Here is a 24,282-nt window from a genome sequence, read left to right as displayed (position 1 = left end):
GCCACTCCTACCTAGTCACATGACCATCAAGCCACACCCACAAAATAAGCCACACCTACAGTGTGGCAGTAAAACTTTTGGCTGCCCATTACTGTATGGCACATGAGCTGTTGCACTAACTCAGCACCAGTGCGCATGTGTATTCTGGCCAGCAGATTTTTGGCTTGCATTGAGGCTCTGGGAGGATGTTTTTTGTTTCCAGAGGACCTCTGGGGGTTGAGGGAAGCCATTTTAGCCATCCTCTGGCTCCAAGAAAATCTCTGAAGCCTGGGGAGATGAAAAATGGGCCCACATGTGTTGTGGTTGGCTCTGATCCAGCTCCTGCCCCAGGGAATGGGGAGGTGGATGCAGGGGAAAATTCAACATGGCACAGGCCTGTGTTATTGCTGACAGAATCAGTTCAGAGTTTAGTTTCCTCGGATGAAGAAGAAGGTGGGAGTGACTCGGGAGAGGAGGGCTTGGCACACAGCCAAGGCAGTCAATCTCCCTTATCTTCCGTTGATTCATATGATGACATTTTGGACCCACGCAAGCGCAGAATTATGCGTAGAAGAGACCAAATAAGAACATATTACAGGAAATAAGTGAGGCCACCTGTGTTTGGGTGGGGCTCCAGTAATTAAGTCTGCTGCTATAAATAGCAGCATGTGGGTTTGGCCGTTGTGGAAGAATATCTGATCGGAGTTCATCAGAAATCTTGTGTTGCTGGACTTTGTTGCTTTTTCATGCTTTTGAAACCAAAGCAGAGCAAGGTGTGTGTGCGTCTCACTTCGTTGGAAGAAGAAGGGGTGTGAAGTTTCTTCACAGCTGCTAGCTAAGTACTTAATGACTGCTTAAGGGAAATTGTACAGACTACCTGGTTGTTTTGGGAAGAGTGCTCTTTGCAATAAAAAAAGAGTGCTTTGTTTATTTTGAATTTTGTGATAAAGAACATTGTTTTGAATTTTTAAATGTGTGTATGTCTGAAATGTGTACCCTTGAATTTTTGGGAGGCTGCTATCAGAGAGCCCGGCAGAACAACACAGAGTCGGGAAATTGGCTGACAAAAGTACATAATACACCTTTGCATAGGTGTGGTGTGTGGCTTGGTTTAAGGTATTGTGGCTTAGTATGGTTTAGAATGGCTTGTAAATTAGGTGGCTTGTGGTGGCTGAAGAATTGTAGCTAAATATTTTAACTGAGAATAGTAAGTAGAGAATTGTGAGTACTTTATATATTAACTACTAGAGAGCTACAGTGTAAATAGTTAGTGTAGGTTTGCTACAAAAGAAGTAAATATTTTCCTAAGAAACTCTGCAGTACGTTCTTCAATTCTCTTCAAGATAAAGGTTCCTGATATCGTCGTCTGAGGCAGGCTGCTTAGCTGGGTGGGCTAGCTTCTGTAAAACATTACTCCAACAAGTATAAGTATCATAAATATAATTGCCATGTGCCCGAATTTTGTCAGATGACCAAAAAGTTGCTACAATGGTCAGAAGCAGGAAAAACGTTCACAAATCAGTTTTTTCAGTTCCGTTGTAACTTCAAATGGTCACTAAATGAAAAACTGTAAGTAGAAGACCACCTGTACCATATTCTTAGGAGACGAGTATTTGTGTGTGTGGTGGGGGTGTTTCTTTAAATGTTTTAATCAGATCCCAAATTATAATCAGACATGGAGTACTTGTGGCCCTTCAAATGTTGCTCAAAACTGCATCAATCAAATGTTCCAACCAACCTCATCAATGGTGAAGGATTTGAAAATTGTAATTTGAGAATATCTGGAAGCCAGACGCTCTTATCTAGTCAGAATTATTCTCTTATCTCGTGATTGCTAAGTTGGTTTACTCAGGGAGTCTTTGGAATAATGCAAAAAAAGAAGTTAAGGTCCAAAAAGAAAGTTTAAACCTTCCTGTTTACTGAAATACAGACTGGTTGTTTCAAAGAATGCTTGAATGTTAGCTAGAATAACTTATAGAACTTCCCAAAGGAAGACCAAACCTTGAATTTGAGAAAAGGAACTGCTGTACATACTTGGTAAACAAGGTCTGAATTTTAATAGAAATAATTTCTTTACCACAAGAGTTTCAAAAGAATTTTAAAAACATAGCAGCTCAATACGAGAACATATGCTTTGAATACAGAAGATAGCTGATTCCATTTCTGGTTGAAAGAATAGGCAACGGTACATTTATTTAAGAGCCATATTCTGAAGTTCATAGTCAGAAGGAATATCTTGGCCAGGGGTGTCAAACTCAAGGTCTGAGGGCTGGAAATATCGAAGGGCTGGCCTGTGGTACCTCTGCTGGCCAAAACAAACCCATTTTTGGCTGACAGAGTGCTACAGGAGGTCAAGGAGGCTAAAAATGGTCCACACGGGAGTCTTGCAGGTCCTCTGCATGCCCCGTTTTTGGCCAACAGAGCTGGAGGCTGAAAATGGTCTTCGTGGGGGCCTCACCAGGCCCATTTTAAGCCAGCAGAGTGCAGTAGGAGGTCATAGAGGCAGAAAATAAGGTGCAGAGGGGATGTGTACACTACTCCTGTGCCACATTTTGGCCAGCAGGCTGTTGCAGGAGGTGTCCATCCAGTGGTGGGCTGCTGCCCAGACAGGGGGAAATGCAATGGGGTAGCAAAAATGGAGCTCCACCCCAGAGCAACCAATTTGCACTGAAAGATGTTGAAAGAAAATGCAGGGTGTCTTGCATAAGCCACGCCCATGGTGTGGTACTAAAAAATTTGGTAGCCCTTCACTGTGTCCATTCCATTGCCCCACACAACTCCCCCACTGCCAGCCCACAGAGAACTACAATGCTGATTTGGCCCTTGAAGGAATCTAATTGGACATCCCTGATCTAGGCTATGTCCTCATATGACTAAATCTTTATGTGAGAGTAACCTGCCGGATTATTAATTAATTTTTCAGATTGAAATTTATATTCCAAATCTGAGTACAGTGGTACCTCAACTTAATTTGTTCCAGACCCGAGCTTGTAAGTTGATCAACTTGCATCTCAAACGAATGCCTTTCGACTTTGTTTTTTGCACCGAGTTAACCAGAAGCAAGGATTATTGCGCCACCTAGTGGAAGCTTGGCTCGTATTCCACCTAATGGAAGCTTGGCTCATATTGCGCCACCTAGTGGAAGCTTGGCTCGGGTGTCGAACAGAAATTTTGCTCGCATCGTGGCTCGTAACTTGGAATACTTGCATGTGGAGCAGCTTGTATCTAGAGGTACTACTGTAGTATCAATCCAGGAAACTACCCTGAAGTTTTCAGTGTAAAGTTTATGGGTTAGAGCTGTGATGGCGAACCTATGACACATGCACCCAAAGTGTCAACTGACATCCGCGGCATCGACCGTTCCTCTTCTGGGTTTCTGGCATGCATGTGTCTGATGATCAGCTTGCTTTTCTATGTGTGGCAGTGCTGGAAACTGGAAGAGCTGGTCTTCCATTTTCCTGCATGAGCATGTGTACCTGCTGTCAGAAAAAAAGTTAATTTCTTGAAGTAATATTACAATGCAAGAAAATGGTCTGTAATCCTAGGAAAGGCTGATGTAAGTTATAATCAGTATGTAATCATGGGTTTGCTAACTGTGCTGCAACCTGATTGGCTGTAGCCTATATAAAGGAAATAGCACCTTTGCATGGGTATGGTTTGTAGTTAATGAGTCTTCGGAGAGGGGTGGCATACAAATCAGATAGATAGATAGATAGATAGATAGATAGGTAGGTAGGTAGGTAGGTAGGTAGGTAGGTAGGTAGGTAGGTAGGTAGGTAGATAGATAGATAGATAGATAGATAGATAGATAGATAGATAGATAGATAGATAGATAGATAGATAGATAGATAGATAGATAAATAAATGTTTGTGGTTTTGTGGTTAATGGTTAGTGCTTTGTGGGTGGTCACAGTGGTGGATGTTGTAATTGGAGTTGTACGATAGTATTGTGGTTGGTTTGTTATACTGGTTAGATGTAAAGGTGATAGTTTATTTAGAGAAACATTTTGCTAAAAAGAGTAAAGTATATTTTTACAAGAAAGCCTGCTGCAGTGTTTTTCATTGAAGACTTCAATTAGATACAGTTGTGAACTGTGGTGGGGTTACCTTCCGCATACGCAAAACTCTCCCAACACCTGCCAGCTGATTGCACACACGTGTGTCGTAATGGGCAGACAATTTTTTTACTGCCACACTGTGGGTGTGGCTTATTTTTTGGGTGTGGCTTAATGGTCATGTGACTGGGTAGGGGTGGCTTGCCGGCCATGTGATCAGGTGAGAGTCACTTGAATGATCATCATCGTTCAAGTGAACTGTTAAGTCCTCGACTTACAACCTTACCAATTGCTTTCAATTTCCCAAGCTCTTCTTCCTGGGTCACCCCCACCCCACCTCAGGCTGGGTAGCTAGATGAATGGGTGCTGCCAGAAGCATAAATGCTACCAGCGCTGCTTCCACCCACGCCTTCTGCTTGCACCTCAAGCGGGAGGTGGCCGCGTGAAGCTGGAAGGAAGCCGGGGAGGAGAGAGGGAAGCTCAGCCGAGGCCAGGAAGGAGGAAAGAGGAGAAAAGCAAGGAGCATAGATGCAGCAGCAGGGGAAAAAAGGGAGAGTTGCGCCGAGACCAGTAATCCAGGAAGTGACAGCCGTCAATCAGCTGGAGCTGTACACACATCTTCATTTCCACCGGTGGAACTATGTTCCACCCCGTCCTGCCTGCTCCCCACCCCTGCATGTGTGCCAGAAACCCAGAAGACTAGCTGATTGGTTCATATGTGCATGCTGGAAACCAGAAATTCATTTTGGGGCATGACAAAGCTCCCTGGGTATCTCCTCTTCCAGATTATGGCATGTTCCCTTTTCAACACTCGGTGCCAAAAAGGTTTGCCATCACTGGGTTAGAGAAACTGTAATGTTTCAGCTAATACTATGTGTCAACAAGTCCAGCTATTATGGTCAAGAATAAGGGCTTCTGGGAATTGTGGTCCAGCATCGTTCCCCACTTCTGATACAAACAATTTAAAAGCTGATGCCACTTCAAGGAACTGTCTGGAAACTAGACCAATAGCTCAGATGGCGAAAGGAAAAAATGTTGTTATTCATGTGTTTTGTAGACTTCTGACAAACACTTAATTACTTTAATGCTTATTTTAATTACCTGTTTAAAAATAATAAACGCAGAGTCATGCTTTTGTTAATTGAAATGTAAATTTCAAGTAGTATATCACTTACATGCAATATATATTATAATTGAGTGCCTTCAGAAGTCAAACCAAGGTGCCAAATAATAATTTTTAGCACAAGGTCATTAGCAAAAATGCTGGAACTTGCAGCTTTATTTTTTATTTTTTTAGCAAGGACTTTCAGGACTGGCTACAATACAGAACTAATTATTTGGCTTACCATAATTATGTTTAATTCAGTTAGCCGTGAGGGAAAATATGGTTTTAGGACAGTATACTGTGACTATTGAGAAACTAGTATAATGAAATTAGTGTAACCTTTTAACATCCACAGTAAAATGGCCATTGCTTTTTAGTTTAAGCCTGAGCAAACCATCAAACCCTTGGTTATATCTCATTCAAAAATATCTCTCTTTCCTCCTCCTGTGTCCCCCCCCCCTCTCTCTCCCTTCCTCTACTTCCTCCTCTTTTTCCTACCACTGGTGCAAAATCTTCTCCTGAGGTTTTTCACTCCAGAAAGAGGTGATTTGATTTCACAGATGGATTCCCTTCTCCGTGAATATATTGCCTCTATCTCACAAAACACAACTTGTTGGTTGGGGGAGAACAGCAATTGCATATAGTCAAGCAACAATTCTCTAGTAAATATTTTCACCATCCTCTTTTTGACTCGTGAGGACCTGGATACTGCACGAGTCAAAAAGAGGGTGGTGAAAATATTTACTGACCCCTCACATCCTGGACACAAATTGTTTCAACTCCTACCCTCAAAACGTCACTACAGAGCACTGCCCACCAAGACAAGTAGACACAAGAACAGTTTTTTTCCCAAACGCCATCACTCTACTAAACAAATAATTCCCTCAACACTGTCAAACTATTCACTAAGTCTGCACTACTATTACTACTAGTTTTTTCTCATCATTCCTATCCTTTTCCTCCCACTTAGGATTGTATGACTGTAACTTGTTGCTTGTATCCTAAGATTTTTATTAATATTGATTGTTTCTTCATTGCTTATTTGACCCCTATGACAATCATTAAGTGTTGTACCATATGATTCTTGACAAATGTCTCTTTTCTTTTATGTACACTGAGAGCATATGCACCAAAGACAAATTCCTTGTATGTCCAATCACACTTGGCCAATAAAGAATTCTATTCTATTCTATTCTATTCTATTCTATTCTACTCTACTCTACTCTACTCTACTCTACTCTACTCTATTCTACTTTAGCTAATTCTTGTATGCATTCTGAGATATTTCCAAAGAAAATTCTGAACTGCAGCCCTATTTCCACCACCACCCATCCCCCTATGCAGGGGCAGATTCCCATTCCTGGTGCTACCAGTGTGCTGCATGCACAGCTTTGCTTCTCCTGGGTGTGTGCACATGTGTCCCTGCATGTTTTTGCCTCTGCGCATGCGCAGGAAGCAAAATCTCACGAGGGGAGCATGTGAGAGAGAGATTTTTGCAATTTTTTTTTGCTTCCACACATGTGCAAAATCTCACAAGGGGATACATAAACAAGATTTTGCCAAATTTATTTGCTTCTGCACATGCACAGAAGCAAAATTACACTGGGACACAAACGTGCGACCAAATGGAAAGTGAAGGTGCATATGCGTGTCAAGGTGTTGGATCAAGGTGGTGCCGTGGATATTGCCTATCTGGACTTCAGCAAAGCCTTTGATACGGTTCCACATAAAGAGCTGATAGATAAATTAGTGAAGATTGGACTTAATCCCTGGATAGTTCAGTGGATTTCAAGCTGGCTGAAGCATAGACATCAGAGAGTTATTGTTAATGGCAAGTATTCTGAGCTGAGACAGGTTACAAGCGGTGTGCCACAAGGGTCTGTTCTGGGTCCTATTCTTTTTAATATGTTTGTGAGTGACATAGGGGAAGGTTTGGTAGGGAAGGTTTGCCTATTTGCCGATGACTCTAAAGTGTGCAATAGGGTTGATATTCCTGGAGGGGTCTGTAATATGGTAAATGATTTAGCATTACTAGATAAATGGTCAAAGCAATGGAAACTGCAGTTTAATGTTTCCAAATGTAAAATAATGCACTTGGGGAAAAGGAATCCTCAATCTGAGTATTGCATTGGCAGTTCTGTGTTAGCAAAAACTTCAGAAGAGAAGGATTTAGGGGTAGTGATTTCTGACAGTCTCAAAATGGGTGAGCAGTGTGGTCGGGCGGTAGGAAAGGCAAGTAGGATGCTTGGCTGCATAGCTAGAGGTATAACAAGCAGGAAGAGGGAGATTATGATCCCCTTATATAGAGCGCTGGTGAGACCACATTTGGAGTACTGTGTTCAGTTCTGGAGACCTCACCTACAAAAAGATATTGACAAAATTGAACGGGTCCAAAGATGGGCTACAAGAATGGTGGAAGGTCTTAAGTATAAAACGTATCAGGAAAGACTTAATGAACTCAATCTGTATAGTCTGGAAGACGGAAGGAAAAGGGGGGACATGATCAAAACATTTAAATATGTTAAAGGGTTAAATAAGGTCCAGGAGGGAAGTGTTTTTAATAGGAAAGTGAACACAAGAACAAGGGGACACAATCTGAAGTTAGTTGGGGGAAAGATCAAAGGCAACATGAGAAAATATTATTTTACTGAAAGAGTAGTAGATCCTTGGAACAAACTTCCAGCAGACGTGGTTGGTAAATCCACAGTAACCGAATTTAAACATGCCTGGGATAAACATATATCCATTGTAAGATAAAATACAGGAAATAGTATAAGGGCAGACTAGATGGACCATGAGGTCTTTTTCTGCCGTCAGTCTTCTATGTTTCTATGTTTCTATGCACCTCAACATTTACTACTGGTGTAATATCCATTACCAATAGGAACCCACTACTGCCCTCATTCCATTTATTGGGGCAAATCCAGCAGTTGGCTGCTAGCTGGAACACCAAATTGTGCTCGCCATCGCAGCTCGTAAGTGCTTGTGGGGCCAGCGCAATTTTGCTTCTGCACCTGTGGAGGTAGCAATATCGCGCACGGAGCCACAGGTGCGCCAGTGTTTCAGCGAGGGTTTTTTTTGCTTCCGTGCGTAATGAAACATGGGCACACTTGTGCAATTTTGCTACCTCCACAGTTGCAGAAGCAAAATCGCACTGGCCCCGCAAGCACTTATGAGCTGTGAGGGCGAGTGCAATTCAGCGTTCCGGCTAGTAGGCCACCGCTGCGCAGATCCATTTCATAGGAGGATAACAACAGAAGCTGGGGCTTTGCATTGTGCTATTTCCTATTTGCTTATTTACCTGGTAAAATAATCTTTAAAAAGAAAAATCAGGTGAGGCAGAGAGTCTTTCATTTTTGGCAGGTACCAAGGAAGACATCTGTGAGACATCTCGTTTTATTGGGTACCACCTTCTGAGATTCCCCAAGCTAAAGCAATTGTTTTCTTATTTAAATGTGTTTATCTAGGAGTTGCCTGATGGATGAATATTGTTCTCTGTTGAAAAGCTATTTCTGCAAAAGTGGTTCCTTAGGCACATCAGGCCTGATCTTTAGGTACTAATCAGGTAGCAGCACATTCCTGGAAATTGGGCCCGAGAGATGGCACATCACAGCTGCACACAAACTGGCAGAGTAAACGAAGCAGCTGTAGACCAGTAAAATGTCAGGTGGAAAATGCTGGTGAGACATCCCATTCGCTGGAGGGACAGGAAATAGAAATGCCTAAATGAACAACATCTGCCTACCAACAAGAGAGCTAAATTAGAAGAACAGAAGGCTGCAGAGAAACTTGTGATCTTTTTGGTATCTTTGTAAACAGAAGCAGGAGGATGGAGAGGAAGATCCAGAAAGGATGATGATGATGATGATGATGATGATGATGATGATGATGATAATAATAACAACAACAATAACAAAAACAAAAACAACAATAACAACAAAACAACAACAATAGCAATAGCTGGGGTGGCACAGCAAGTAGAGTGTTGTACTGAAGGCCACTGAAGCTGACTGTAGATCTGAAGGTCAGCGGTTCAAATCTCATCACCGACTCAAGGTTGACTCAGCCTTCCATCCTTCCGAGGTGGGTAAAATGGGGACCCGGATTGTGAGGGCAATAGGCTGGCTGTGTTAAAAAGTGCTATTGCTAACATGTTGTAAGCCGCCCTGAGTCTAAGGAGAAGGGCGGCATAAAAATTGAATAAATAGATAAATAAATAAATAAGCAATAGCAAGAGCAATAACAATAACAATAACAGCAACAGCAACAACAGCAACAACAACAGAGTTGGAAGGGACCTTGGGGGTCTTCTAGTCCAATCCTCTACTTGGGCAGGAGACCCTACACTACTTCAGACAAATGGTTTTCTGACATCTTCTGAAAAACTTCCAGTGTTGAAGAATTCACCACTTTTGGAGGCAAGCTGTTCCACTGATCAATTGTTTCAACTGTCAGTTCTAAGTTGCTTCTCTCCTTGATTAATTTCCACCCATTGCTTCTTGTCCTGCCCTCAGGTGCTTTGGAGAATAGCCTAACTCCCTCTTCTTTGTTGCAACTCTTGAGATATTGGAACACAGCTATCATGTCTCCCCTAGCCTTCTTTTCATTAAACTAGACATGCCCAGTTCCTGCAACCGTTCTTCACGTGATCTTGATTCTATCCCTCTGTTAATGGAGCCTAGAACTGTGTTGGCTTTTTGGACAGCTGCTGTACACTGCTGGCTCATATTTAAATGGTTGTTCACTAGGATTCCAAGATAAATAAGAAGAATAAGAAGAACAACATTGATTTTTAACAGAATAACAAAGTTGGAAGGAACCTTGGAGGTCTTTTAGTCCAACCCCTGCTTAGGCAGGAAACCCTACACTATTTCAGACAAATGGTTATCCAATATCTTCTTAAAAACCTCCAGTGTTGGAGCATTCACAGCTTCTGGAGGCAAGTTGTTCCACTGGTTAATTGTTCTAACTGTCAGGACATTTTTCCTTAGTTCTAAGTTACTTCTCTCCTTGTTCAGCTTCCATCCATTGCTTCTTGTTCTACCCTCAGGTGTTTTGGATATGGCAATGTCTTCCTTCTTCTGATTTAGAAAGTAGGTGGTGGACTCTGTTGTTAAATGTTCCTCATTTATTTATTTAGCTTATGAGATACATGAAGTCCTGATAACCTAGGTTGCTAGTTCATTCTATCTGGCACTTGTGAACCTATCCTTGGTGCACTATAGGCGATGAACTATCTTACACCAACAACACTCAGGGTTTACTGGTTCTTTTGGACTTCTTCTGCCAATCTTACCTCACATCACCTCATGTCATATTGTATTGCCTTGTGTCTGGCCAGTCCCAGCTTCTGCTCTTCACACATATTGAACATAGCTAGTTTTTTTCCCACCAAAACAATATCCATTTATCCCATTTTGATTGCCATGATGCAAAAAGGATGTTGAGGCTCTAGAAAAAAATGCAGAGAAAAGCAACGAAGATGATTAAGGTACTGGAAGCTAAAACATATGAAGAATGGTTGCAAGAACTGGGCCTGGCTAGTTTAATGAAAAGAAGGACCAGGGGAGACATGATAGCACTATTCCAATACCTCAGAGGTTGCCACAAAGAAGGAATCAACCTATTCTCCAAAGCACCTGAAGGTAGAAAAAGAAGCAATCTGTGGAAGCTGAACAAGGATCTGGCCCACAGGGCCTTGCTGGAAAATGTAAGGGGAAATGTAGCTTCAGCCTAGTCTACCCATATCACTTCAGCCCAATCTACTTAATGTGACGAGGAAACATTGGGTCAGTATGGCTTGGGTCCAATCTACCCAGTGCAAAGAGGAAACATGTCAGCAGTTTGGTAAGTAGTGTGAAGCTGGCCATGCCCACCCAGTCAGTCACACCCCATGAGTGGTCTCAAGCTGGCCATGCCCACCTAGTCAGCCATGCCCACCCAGTCCACCATGCCCCATGAGTGACATCAAGCCGGTCATGCCCACCAAGTTGGCCACGCCCACCCAGTCAGCATGCCCAGTATGCCCCCCAAGGTCAATCATAGTCCTGATGTGGCCCTCAATGAAATTGACTTTGGCACCCCTGTTCTATAGCAACCCTTCTATCTTGGAGCCATTTACCTTGAGATAACAGATAAAAATCATATTTTGTCCAAGGAAATTTGGAAGATCCTTGATTATTCTTGGCCGGGGTAGGCAAAATTGACTCTTCTATGACATGTGGACTTCAACTCCCAGAATTCCTGAGCTAGCATGTTTGGCTCAAGAATTCTGGGAGTTGAAGTCCACAAGTCATAGAAGAGCCAACTTTGCCTGCCCCTGTTCTTGGCCATTGGTATGTTCTTTTTCTTCCATACATAACAATTTTGAAGAAGGAACAGAGTAAGAGTCCAGAAATTTTGTTTTGGTGCTTTCAGACCTAATATTGTTAATATTGTGATATAGAATATTAGATTAAATGATTTTTCAGCCACATCCAACATGACTCTTCTTTATATTCTTCCCTATAACAAATTAACCTTTAAAGAGTGTTCGGAAACTTCAGATCATGCAGAATGCAGCTGCGAGAGCAATCATGGGCTTTCCTAAATATGCCCATGTTACTCCAACACTCTGCAGTCTGCATTGGTTGCCGATCAGTTTCCGGTCACAATTCAAAGTGTTGGTCATCACCTATAAAGCCCTTCATGGCACCGGACCAGGGTATCTATGAGACCGCCTTCTGCCGCACGAATCCCAGCGACCGATTAGGTCCCACAGAGTTGGCCTTCTCCGGGTCCTGTCAACTAAACAATGTCGTTTGGCGGGACCCAGAGGAAGAGCCTTCTCTGTGGTGGCTCCGACCCTCTGGAATCAGCTCCCTCCAGAGATTAGAATTTATTTATTATTTATTTATTGATTAGATTTGCCCCCACTCTCCTTGCCTTTCGTAAACTCCTTAAAACCCACCTCTGTCGTCAAGCGTGGGGGGACTGAAACATCTCCCCCTGCCTATGTAGTTTTCTGTGTATGATATGACTGTATGTATGTTTTTTACATATTGGGGTTTATTGTTTTTTAGTCTTTTAAAATGTATTATTGTTATTTTAGAGTTTAACTATTAGATTTGTCATTATATATTGTTTTTATCATTGCTGTGAGCCGTCCCGAGTCTATGGAGAGGGGCTGCATACAAATCTAATTAATAATAATAATAATAATAATAATAATAATAATAATAATAATAATAATAATGAGAAGGATGGTATTGATAACCTCCCAGTCTTCCTTCCAGATACTGCTTCCAAAACCATAGTCAGTATGCTCTAAATCCTAGCTGTGGAAGACAAGTCTTAGAAACAACGAATAATATTTGAGCCTACATTCAGAGAAGAATAGAAAGAAAAGGAAAAAATATATACTTGTGTTCACTGTGGTATCCACTTTGGTCTGACATATTCAAAGGAAAACATATGAAAATTATTGATTTTCACTTTCACAACATCCAGTGGAGATTGTTTAGATAAGACAAGTGGGTTCTTTCAAATTTACCCAGTGTGTCTCTTTTAGCCAAATCTAGTATTTTCCATTCCAATAAGAAATTCTCATCTTTTACAGCAACTGTTGGATTTGGATTTAGTACTGAGGAAATGGACAACGTTCCATATTTCATCAAATGTTTAATGAGCAGTATTGAACTCGTCCAACAAATTACCAAATACCATAGTTAAATGTCCCTATATCTTTCCAAATAAAAATGAACCAAGCAGGTGGAAGAGATGGTCAATATTAATAAAATGAAGCAATAGCTTCATTTTCCTCCAATTTGTAATTCAAGATGTGTGGTATAATTCATAGTTCTGTTTCATATCATTTCCCCATAAAATTGCTGGACATGTATATGGGCATTATTCACCCTGTTGTCTTCTTTAGTGGCCCGTGTGAAGGACAGAGACTTATTTAAGGGCAATGCTGACCTTTTCAATGTTCTGCTGTTGAGCTGGTTTAGTAATCAAGGCATCGAAAAGCAAACCTACAAATAAGGCTGGGATAACCAAAGAGAGTTGAATCCTAATCAGGCGAGTGATAAATGGGTTTAATTCACATTTCAAGTGAAATCTAACCAATGCACATGCCAGACTGCCACATCCTGTCCTTTTCCAAATGTTGCAGTGGAGTTCATAGCTTGAAAAGGCATGTACAAAGTATGCATACTAAGGAGACATTGAACAGAAATACACAGGCTAGGAGGGTCCTTGGTTTAGTAATCAATCTATTTATTTTTTATTTTTATTTATTTATTTTGTCCAATACACAATGAGGATTTTAGTGGGTATATATCTATATACACATAGTAAAATACATGATGAAGGTTATAGAGGAGATACTCATAGTAAAATATATCTAAGAAATAATAGAAAAGAAGATATAGTAATAGAACATATCAATGAAAGAATAGAAGAAGAGATATAGGAATAGAAGAAAGGTATAGGAGATATAGGAGAGCAATAGGACATGGGACGGAAGGCACTCTAGTGCACTTGTACTCACCCCCTACTGACCTCTTAGGAATCTGGATAGGTCAACCATAGATAATCTAAGGGTAAAGTGTTGGGAGTTTGGGAATGACACTATGGAGTCCGGTAATGAGTTCCATGCTTTGACAACTCGGTTACTGAAGTCATATTTTTTACAGTCAAGTTTGGAGCAGTTAATATTAAGTTTAAATCTGTTGCGTGCTCTGGTGTTGTTGTGGTTGAAGCTGAAGTAGTTGCCGACAGGCAGGATGTTGCAGCACATTATCTTGTGGGCAATACTTAGATCTTGTTTAAGGCATCTTAGTTTTAAACTTTCTAGGCCCAGGATTGAAAGTCTAGTCTCGTAGGGTATTCTATTTCGAGTGGAGGAGTGAAGGGCTCTTCTGGTGAAGTATCTTTGGACATTTTCAAGGGTGTTAATGTCTGAGATGCGATATGGGTTCCAAACAGATGAGCTGTATTCGAGGATGGGCTTGCTTGTTTTCTTGTAGATGTTCCATTATCCAAGCTAGGTAACATCTTGACAGCAAGCGTCACTTATGTTACCTAGTTTGGTTAATGAAACATCTGCAGGAAAACAAGCAATAGCGATAGCATTTAGATTTATATACAGCTTCATAGTGCTTTTACAGCCCATTTTTCTAACATTTGTCCTTTGCAATTTCCCCCCTTGTATACATTGGATAATAGCACTAACAAGAACACTTACATACTGCTTATACATTGCAAATAGCAATAGTAATATCACTTAGATTTATATACCACTTCACAGTGCTTTACAGTTGTTTACAGAGTCAGCATATTTCACCCAACAATCCGGGTCCCCAATTTACTCACCTCGGAAGGATGGAAGGCTGAGTCAACCTTGAGCCGGTGGTGAGATTTGTACTGCTGAACTACAGCCAGCATTTAGCTGAAATGGCCTGCAGTGCTGCACTCTAACCACTGTGCCACTCTGGCTCATGGAAACATAGAAACATAGAAGACTGACGGCAGAAAAAGACCTCGTGATCCATCTAGTCTGCCCTTATTCTATTTTTTGTATTTTATCTTAGGATGGAGATATGTTTATCCTAGGCATGTTTAAATTCAGTTACTGTGGATTTATCTACCATGTCTGCTGGGAGTTTGTTCCAAGGATCTACTACTCTTTCAGTAAAATAATATTTTCTCATGTTGCTTTTGATCTTTCCCCCAACTAACTTCAGATTGTGTCCCCTTGTTCTTATGTTCACTTTCCTATTAAAAACACTTCCCTCCTGGACCTTATTTAACCCTTTAACATATTTAAATGTTTTGATCATGTCCCCCCTTTTCCTTCTGTCCTCCAGACTATACAGATTGAGTTCATGAAGTCTTTCCTGATCAGTTTTATGCTTAAGACCTTCCACCATTCTTGTAGCCCATCCTTCCACCATTCTTGTGGCTCATCAAGCTCCGAGAGTACCAAGGACCTCTCATTTCTACTCTCAGCTACAAATATTCTCCTTTGTCTATAGGTTACTCTAAAGCAAGAACAAAGCAACATTATAGTAAGAAAAATGTATGGTGTGTGGGCAGTTCTACGTACAGATATAGATAGATATGGAAAAAAAAGCACGATTTCCATGCCAACTTCTTTTAAAATGCTAAACTATTGTGGAAATAGGCCAACCCACAGACACATAAAATTCAATACTACATGCCAACCAATCCCTCCTGCAAATGATTTTATTTTGACATTTTCTTTGCTTTTTTCATACCATCATGAACATTTTGAGAGAAATGTATAGATGGAAAAGTTTCCCAGAGTCATGTTGAAGTGAGATGGATGGCAAATAAATTAAATAAAACTTTTACAACTACTTACGAATGGGTTGCAAAAATAGAATATTTTCACCTGCCGCCATCTATTTATTTGTCTTGCATATTTCTAAACCATTCAACATTTTTTTAAAGTTATCCAGCATGGCATCAAACAGCATTTTTACAGGCCAACTAAGTATCTTATCCTTTGAAAGAGAAATAAAGTAATATAGTCTTTCGAGAGGGGTGGCATAGAAATCCAATTAATAATAGCAGATGGGAATGGACATGGAAAACCAACACTCTGCAGTCTGCATTGGTTGCCGATCAGTTTCCGGTCACAATTCAAAGTGTTGGTTACGACCTATAAAGCCCTTCATGGCACCGGACCAGATTATCTCAGGGACCGCCTTCTGCTGCACGAATCCCAGCGACCAGTTAGGTCCCAAGGAGTGGATCTTCTCCGGGTCCCATCAACTAAACAATGTTTCTTGGCGGGGCCCAGGGGAAGAGCCTTCTCTGTGGCAGCCCCGACCCTCTGGAACCAACTCCCTCAGAGATTAGAATTGCCCCCACCCTCCTTGTCTTTCGTAAACTCCTTAAAACCCACCTCTGCCATCAGGCATGGGGGAATTGAGATACCCTTTCCCCCTAGGCCTTTACAATTTATGCATGGTATGTTTGTTTGTATGTATGTTTGGTTTTACAATAAGGGTTTTTAGTTGTTTTAGTATTGGATTTACATGCTGTTTTTTATTACTGTTGTTAGCCGCCCCGAGTCTACGGAGAGGGGCAGCATACAAATCCAATAAATAAATGAATGAATGAATGAATGAATGAATGAATGAATAAATAAATAAATAAATAAATAAATAAATAAATAAATAAATAAATAAAATAAAAAAAAGCTGCAGTTATATTGGGGGTACTGAAGGTTTTATATGGACTGCCTATAGGAGATGGCCAGGCTGTGCCTGAAGGAGGGTTTCAAATGCATCATCAGTCATGAGTCCCTGTGCAAGCACATGAGACTTAGGTCCAGCCCACCTTGAATGCCTCTTTTATCTCCTGCTTATTTCCTTTAACTGTTAGTAGTTCAGATTCTCATAGAGAACTTAAGCTTGCAATAAATCTTTACACTCATTTGACCTGCCTGAATCTCCTGATTTCCCCAATGCTTAACATTGCCATTTGGCTCACTTACTGTAATTGTTAGAGAGAGAATGATTGTGTAATTCCCCTTTTATGATAAGTTCAGTCCTTGGTTATGACAATAAAGGTCTTTAAATTTTGTTTTGATTATTACCTGTGTACATCAAGGGTATCAAACCTGCGATGACACATTGTTATTGTGTGATGTGTCACAATTTCCCCCCTAAAATGGTCACCTAACATCAAAAACGTCATCAGAAAAGCACAACAAAGAATGTTCTTTCTGCACCAACTCAGGAAGCTCAAACTGCCCAAGGAGCTGCTGATACAGTTCTGCAGAGGAATCACTGAGTCTGTCATCTGCACCTCTATAACTGTCTGGTTTGGTTCTGCAACCCAACAAGACCGACACAGACTTCAGAGGAGAAACAGAACTGCAGAAAAATCAATTGCTGCCAACCTGCCTTCCATTGAGGACCTGTATACTGCACGAGTCAAAAAGAGGGCAGTGAAAATATTTACTGACCTCTCGCATCCTGGACATAAACTGTGTCAACTACTACCCTCAAAGCGTTGCTACAGAGCACTGCTCACCAAGACAACTAGACACGAGAACATTTTTCCCCCAAACGTCATCACTCTGCTAAACAAATAATTCCCTCAACACTGTCAAACCATTTACTAAGTCTGCACTACCATTACTACTAGTTTTTTCTCATCATATCACCCATTTCTACCAACTTATGACTCTATGACTGTAACTTGTTGCTTGTATCCCTAAGATTTTTATTTAAATAAAACAGAGATTCATCACAACTTAGTAAAAATGTATCACCCATTAATATCCTAATGTCAATAATAATCAGGCTTGTAACATTGACAGTTTTGCTAAACCATATTTATCATTAGACTATGCACACCAGGGCTATTAGTCTCCAAGTCTTCGGAGAGGGGTGGCATACAAATTTAATAAATAATAATAATAATAATAATAATAATTATTATTATTATTATTATTACTATTATTGTTGTTGTTGTTGTTATTGTTATTGTTGTTGTTGTTATTTTTATTATTATTATTATTATTATTATTATTATTATTATTTTTATTATTATTATTATTATTATTATTATTATTATTATTATTATTATTATTATTAATATTGATTGTTTCCTGATTGCTTATTTCACTCCTATGACAATCATTGAGTGTTGTACTTCATGATTTTTGACAAATCTATCTTTTTCCTTTATGTACACTGAGAGCATATGCACCAAAGACAAATTCCTTGTGTGTGCAATCACATTTGGCCAATAAAGAATCCAATTCTATTCTATTCTTTGCTAAATCGGGCTTGGTCGTGGTCAGCATGTGAGGCATCCAGCCTGCAGGCTGCAAATTTAATAGCCCTGGTGTGCATGGTCTAATGATAAATATGGTTTAGCAAAACTGTCAATGTTACAAGCCTGATTATTATTGATATTAGGATATTAATTGGTGATACATTTTTACTAAGTTGTGATGAATCTCTGTTTTATTTAAATGAGCTATGACTGTAATTTTCCTCCTCTTTGGGCACCCCACAAAGTTTGAGCTATTTAGAAAGTTTTACAAGAAAATGTGTTCTTGTAAGGTCATCGAATGTATAAAGTCCAAGGTCCAGAATTTGCTGTACCAAAGATTTTTTTTTGTATTTCCAGTATATCATTTCATGCTGCTTTTTATTAAAAGAGAAAAAATATGTGTATTTCTTCCATTTTTTGTTCTCTCCGCAAAATCCTTTCAAAAGCCCAAGTTCTGAGGTTTTTGCTTGTAAGTCATGGGATACCAGTATATGCAGACTAGCCATTTCTATAACAATGAGAAATGTTGAGCCGAGGTGGCACAGTGGGTAGAATGCAGTACTACAGGCCAATAAAGTTGACTGCTAGATCTGCAGGTCAGCTGTTCAAATCTCATCACCGACTCAAGGTTGACTCAGCCTTCCATCCTTCCAAGGTGGGTAAAATGAGGACCCGGATTGTGGGGGCAATATGCTGGTTCTGTTAAAAAGTGCTATGGCTAACATGTAAGCCGTACTGAGTCTAAGGAAAAGGGCAGCATAAAAAATTGAATAAATAAATAAAATAAATTTATCAACAAATCCCAACATGAGAATTCTATTGTTTTTTTCCCACGCCTCGAGCACAAAATCCAGAATTGGTTTCCAAGTAGAAGCAAAAGTGGATATATTCTTTTTAGAAACATAGAAACATAGAAGTCTGACGGCAGAAAAAGACCTCATGGTCCATCGAGTCTGCCCTTATACTATTTTCTGTATTTTATCTTAGGATGGATATATGTTTATCCCAGGCATGCTTAAATTCAGTTACTGTGGATTTATCAACCACGTCTGCTGGAAGTTTGTTCCAAGGATCTACTACTCTTTCAGTAAAATAATATTTTCTCATGTTGCTTTTGATCTTTCCCCCAACTAACTTCAGATTGTGTCCCCTTGTTCTTGTGTTCACTTTCCTATTAAAAACACTTCCCTCCTGGACCTTATTTAACCCTTTAACATATTTAAATGTTTCGATCATGTCCCCCCTTTTCCTTCTGTCCTCCAGACTATACAGATTGAGTTCATTAAGTCTTTCCTGATACGTTTTATGCTTAAGACCTTCCACCATTCTTGTAGCCCGTCTTTGGACCTGTTCAATTTTGTCAATATCTTTTTGTAGGTGAGGTCTCCAGAACTGAACACAGTATTCCAAATGTGGTCTCACCAACACTCTATGTATACAGCACTCTATTTTACATTATTATTAAAGCAGTTAATTTGACCAACTCTGCTAAACTCCTTCAATTTTCTCCCATCGTCTAATTGTATAACAAGGTACTCTAGGAAAAATAAGCATCGTTCATAAAGTATTTTGAGGTATATTTCTTTGTGTTCTTGCTGATAATAAAATAGACTGTTTCCTGTTCCAAGATGAAAAAGCAAATATTTTCTTCAGTGAGGGGTCTTGTTTATTTTCTTGCAAACATGTCATTACCCTAAGTAGGTAGCACATCATCAGTGCTAGTAGGGAATGCTTGTTTGCTGTCAGTTTATATCCTGTTGACTTGCTTGTCTGTGTGGGTGGGAGTGTTTCTTCAGTTTTAGAACCTATATCTATTCCCTACACTATTTTAAATTTTACATTATTTTCTCTTTCAAAAACTAGAAGCAGTCTAACAATACTAACAATAGTATAACTATATATATATAGTTGGACCGAGAGGCAAATAAGGAGCTGTGATGTTCCTTCAATACACCAGGGTGATTTGACACAAAAATATGTAACCCTTCCCTGGTGCAGAGCTGAAGGTATTGGATACTGTAGCCTAGAGGATAATTCTCTGCCTTACAAGGCAAAGGTTGCAGGTTCAAGTCCCAGTGGGCATGGCTAGCTGATGAGGCCAAAATAAGGCCGAAATAGATCTATCCTAGTCTCCCTTAATTTTCAAATTCAGCAAAAAACATGTGACATATATAATAGTATAACAGACTTAACAATACTGGGTCTAGAAAGCTTAGAACTACGACGCCTAAAACACAATCTAACTATTGCCCACAAGATCATATGGTGCAATGTCCTGCCTGTCAATGACTACTCCAGCTTCAACCGCAACAACACAAGAGCACGCAACAGATTCAAACTTAGTGTTAACCGTTCCAAACTTGACATTAAAAAATATGACTTTAACAATCAAGTTGTCGAAGCATGGAACTCATTACCAGACTCAGTAGTTTCAACTCCACAACCCCCAACATTTTTCCCTTTGACTATCCACGATTGACCTCTCCAGGTTCCTAAGAGGTCAGTAAGGGGTGTACATAAGTGCACCAGTGTGCCTTTCGTCCTCTGTCCAATTCTCTCTCCTTTATTTCATATATGTTTTCTTCCTTTCATATATCTTCTCCTCTATTTTTATATCTTTTCTTCTATCCTTTTCTTTATATATATTACTACATGTCTATTCTCTTCAATATGTATTGTGTATTGGACAAATAAATAAATAAAATAAATAAATAAATAAATATTTTATTCTTTTTTACAACAGCCCTTGGCTTTGTCAAAAAGGAGTTTGCAGATGGCTCAGAAGTTGTTTAGGGTCCAAAGGCTAGGTTTTTCACTTGGAGGTATTGTAGAAAAGAACTCAGTAGTAAATTCAAATGCTCTTTTAATTGTGTTGTTTTGTTTTGATTGGGGATATATCTATAGGTGTTTGATCCCCCCCCAAGTCAATGTTGAACCCTCTCCTTAGTACCATCTAAAGTGGGAACATTGCCTCTGGCTCACTTCGGGTGCATAACATTGATGTGAAGATTTGTGTGAAGCGATGAACTTCTACCATACATAAAGGAGCTGTGTGAAGATTTGCAGTTCTTGAATGATCTGGGTGGAGAGTGATGGAACCACCTGTGCTTCAACACTCTGGGTCAGTGTTTCTAAACCATGGCACCTTTAAGATATATGGACTCCCAAAATTCCCCAGCCAGGATCAGGCATCCACACATCTTAAAGTTGCAAGGTTCAAAAATACCGTTGTAGGTCTAAAGTCAGTCCTTCCTCTCCCTATTATAAAATAAGGAATAGGCTGTTTGTGGGATCAAAGGAAAGTAAGTCTATAAATGATGAGTTTGTTTTGGACATAGCTTTCAATAGGCAGTCCTGCTTTATACCCAAATTGCCATATATCTCCTTACTGTTTTAGAAAATCATCCTTGTTAAATAAATTATTTTAAACTTTCTCATCATTCCTATCACCCATTTCCTCCCACTAATGACTGTATGACTGTAACTTGTTGCTTGTATCCTTAAGATTTTTATTAATATTGTTTCCTCCTTGCTTATATAATCATTAAATATTATACTTCAGGATTCTTGACAAATGTATATTTTCTTTTATGTACCACTGAGAGCATATGCACCAAGACAAATTCCTTGTGTGTCCAATGACACTTGGCCAATAAAGAATTCTATTCTATTCTATTCTATTCTATTCTATTCTAGTCTAGTCTAGTCTAGTCTAGTCTAGTTTAGTCTGTTTTATGCAAATAAAGAAACAAATAAAATCTTCAAGTCGTTGCTGATTTCTGGCAACAGTCTGGACAAGTTCTTTAACAGATGAACAGAGTTGAAAGGAACCTTGCAGGTCATCTAGTCCAACCCCCTGCCCAAGCAGGAGACACTTACATCTGCCTCTACCTAGGATCGAACTCACAACCTCCTGATTTGTGAGGCAAGAACTCCACCTCTAAATGCTCATATGTTGCTGTGGTTGAAGCTTAAGTAGTCATTGACAGGAAGAACATTGTGGCAGATTACTTTATGGGCTATGCATAGGTCATGTTTAAGGCAACATAGTTAGTGATGGGCGAACCGAACCCGCACAATTTGGGTCCGTACCGAATTTTGCGGTGTTTGGTATGCCGAACACGAACTCGAAATTTTTTCAAACTTTGGGCAAAGTTTGGGGTCGTGTTTGGCGTTTGGAGCTTTGACGTCACCGGCAGGTTGCTAAGGACACCAAGGTGATCACTTCCTGGATTCCATGGAATCCAGGAAGTGATCACCTTGGTGTCCTTAGCCACCTGCCAGTGAAGTCAAAGCTCGCCCCTGGAATCTCTTCGTGGGAGGGATTCCCCAGATCCTTCAAAGGGAGGTCTTCATGTAAAAATAAACATGTTTATTTTTACGTGAGAGGACCGCCGTTTGCTTGCAGTGCCGCTGCGGTGTCCTTTCACGTAAAAATAACAATGTTTATTTTTACGTGAAGACCTCCCTTTGAAGGAGCTGGGGAATCCCTCCCACGAAGAGATTCCGGGGGCGGAGCTTTGATGTCACCGACAGGTTGCTAAGGACGCCAAGGTGATCACTTCCTGGATTCCATGGAATCCAGGAAGTGATCACCTTGGAGTCCTTAGCAACCTGCCGGTGATAGTCAAAGCTCCGCCCCCGGAATCTCTTCATGGGAGGGATTCCCCGTTCGGGTTCGGTTTGGGTTCGGACGAATTTTGCGTAAAGTTCGTCCGAACTTGCCGAACCCGAACACCGCTGGGTTCGCCCATCTCTAAATATAGTTCTAAACTTTTTAAACCTATGATTGTAAGTGTGGTTGCATAGGGTATTCTGTTGTGAGTGGAGGAGTGGAGGGCTCTTCTAGTAATGTATCTCTGGATGTTTTCTAGCGTGTTTATGTCCGAAATGTGGTGTGACTTCCAGACAGATGAGCTGTATTCGAGGATTGGTCTAGCAAACGTTTTGTATGCTCTGGTTAGAACTGCACATGCGCATCCCTGAGTGAACCAGAAGCAATGCAAACTGGAATCTACCCCTAGTCAGAATGCAAAGGATACAAACAATCCCACGCCCCAATCAATTCAGGCTTGACATTACTTTTGCTCCATCACATTAAATCCTTCTTTTCCATGCTATTCTTTTCTTTTAGAAGGATATTCAAATGTAGTGGATGATCAAATATAGAATGATGAAATGAATAAAGATGATAATTTGCACATCACCTCTGGCTTTTAATGGTTGATACAGTTACATGCATTCCACTTAGCAGATAGAGATTCTGCCTCTAACCATGCACATCTACATGTTAGTAATAGATAATAACACTGATAATGCAGATTGGAAGGGGAGGGTTGAGCAGGGGCTGGGGAATAAAAGATCACATAACAATCTAATCTGAAATATATTAATTCACTATGCAATTTTAAAAATTCAAATGACCTGTTTTAAATATAATTGAAGTATATTAAAACAAGTTCCAAAACAACATTTTTGAGGTTTGGGTATAACCATCTCTTTGATGAGATGGACAATATAGGACATTTTATCTATGGAAGGAATGCTGGCTAATCTGATTGTTTTATTTTGATATCTGTAAGGCTCTCAATTGAACAAAAGCCTAGTTCAATTTGCAATACCCATTAAAATCCAAGAGATTCTGGGGGAGGAGCTTTGATGTCACCGGCAGGTTGCTAAGAACGCCAAGGTGATCACTTCCTGGATTCCATGGAATCCAGGAAGTGATCACCTTGGCGTCCTTAGCAACATGCCGGTGACGTCAAAGCTCCGAACGCCGAAAATGACCCTGAACTTTGCCCAAAGTTTAGAAAAATTTTGGGTTCAGTTCACCTATCACTAGTGGTGACACCTAGAATAGCCCATTTTCATTAGCAAACTTTAAGAGTGACACAGGGGATTTTCTGGGAAGTCAAAACAAGTCAAGATGGTGCCATAATTATACAATTGAAGCTGTGGCCCCTCTTTTTTTTCTAATGATGTAAGCGAAAAATGTGCAAAATAAATGTGGATAAAAGGTATGATAAGGAGGGCATAACAGATGAAAGCTGAGAAAAGAGACAACCAACCTAGAATTTAGGAGAAATTTCCTGATGGTGAGAACAATTAACCAGTGGAACAACTTGTCCAGGGGTGAAATTTAGCAGGTTCTGACAGGTTCTGAAGAACCGGTAGCGGAAATTTTGAGTAGTTCGGAGAACCGGTAGTGGAAATTTTGAGTAGTTCGGAGAACTGGTAGTGGAAATTTTGAGTAGTTTGGAGAACCGGTAGCTGAAATTTTGAGTAGTTCGGAGAACCAGTAGTGGAAATTTTGAGTAATTCAGAGAACCAATAGCGGAAATTTTG

Source organism: Erythrolamprus reginae, chromosome 2 (assembly GCF_031021105.1).
Source record: "Erythrolamprus reginae isolate rEryReg1 chromosome 2, rEryReg1.hap1, whole genome shotgun sequence".
Classification (NCBI taxonomy): Eukaryota; Metazoa; Chordata; class Lepidosauria; order Squamata; family Dipsadidae; genus Erythrolamprus; species Erythrolamprus reginae.
Note: the sequence above shows the minus strand (reverse complement) of the source record.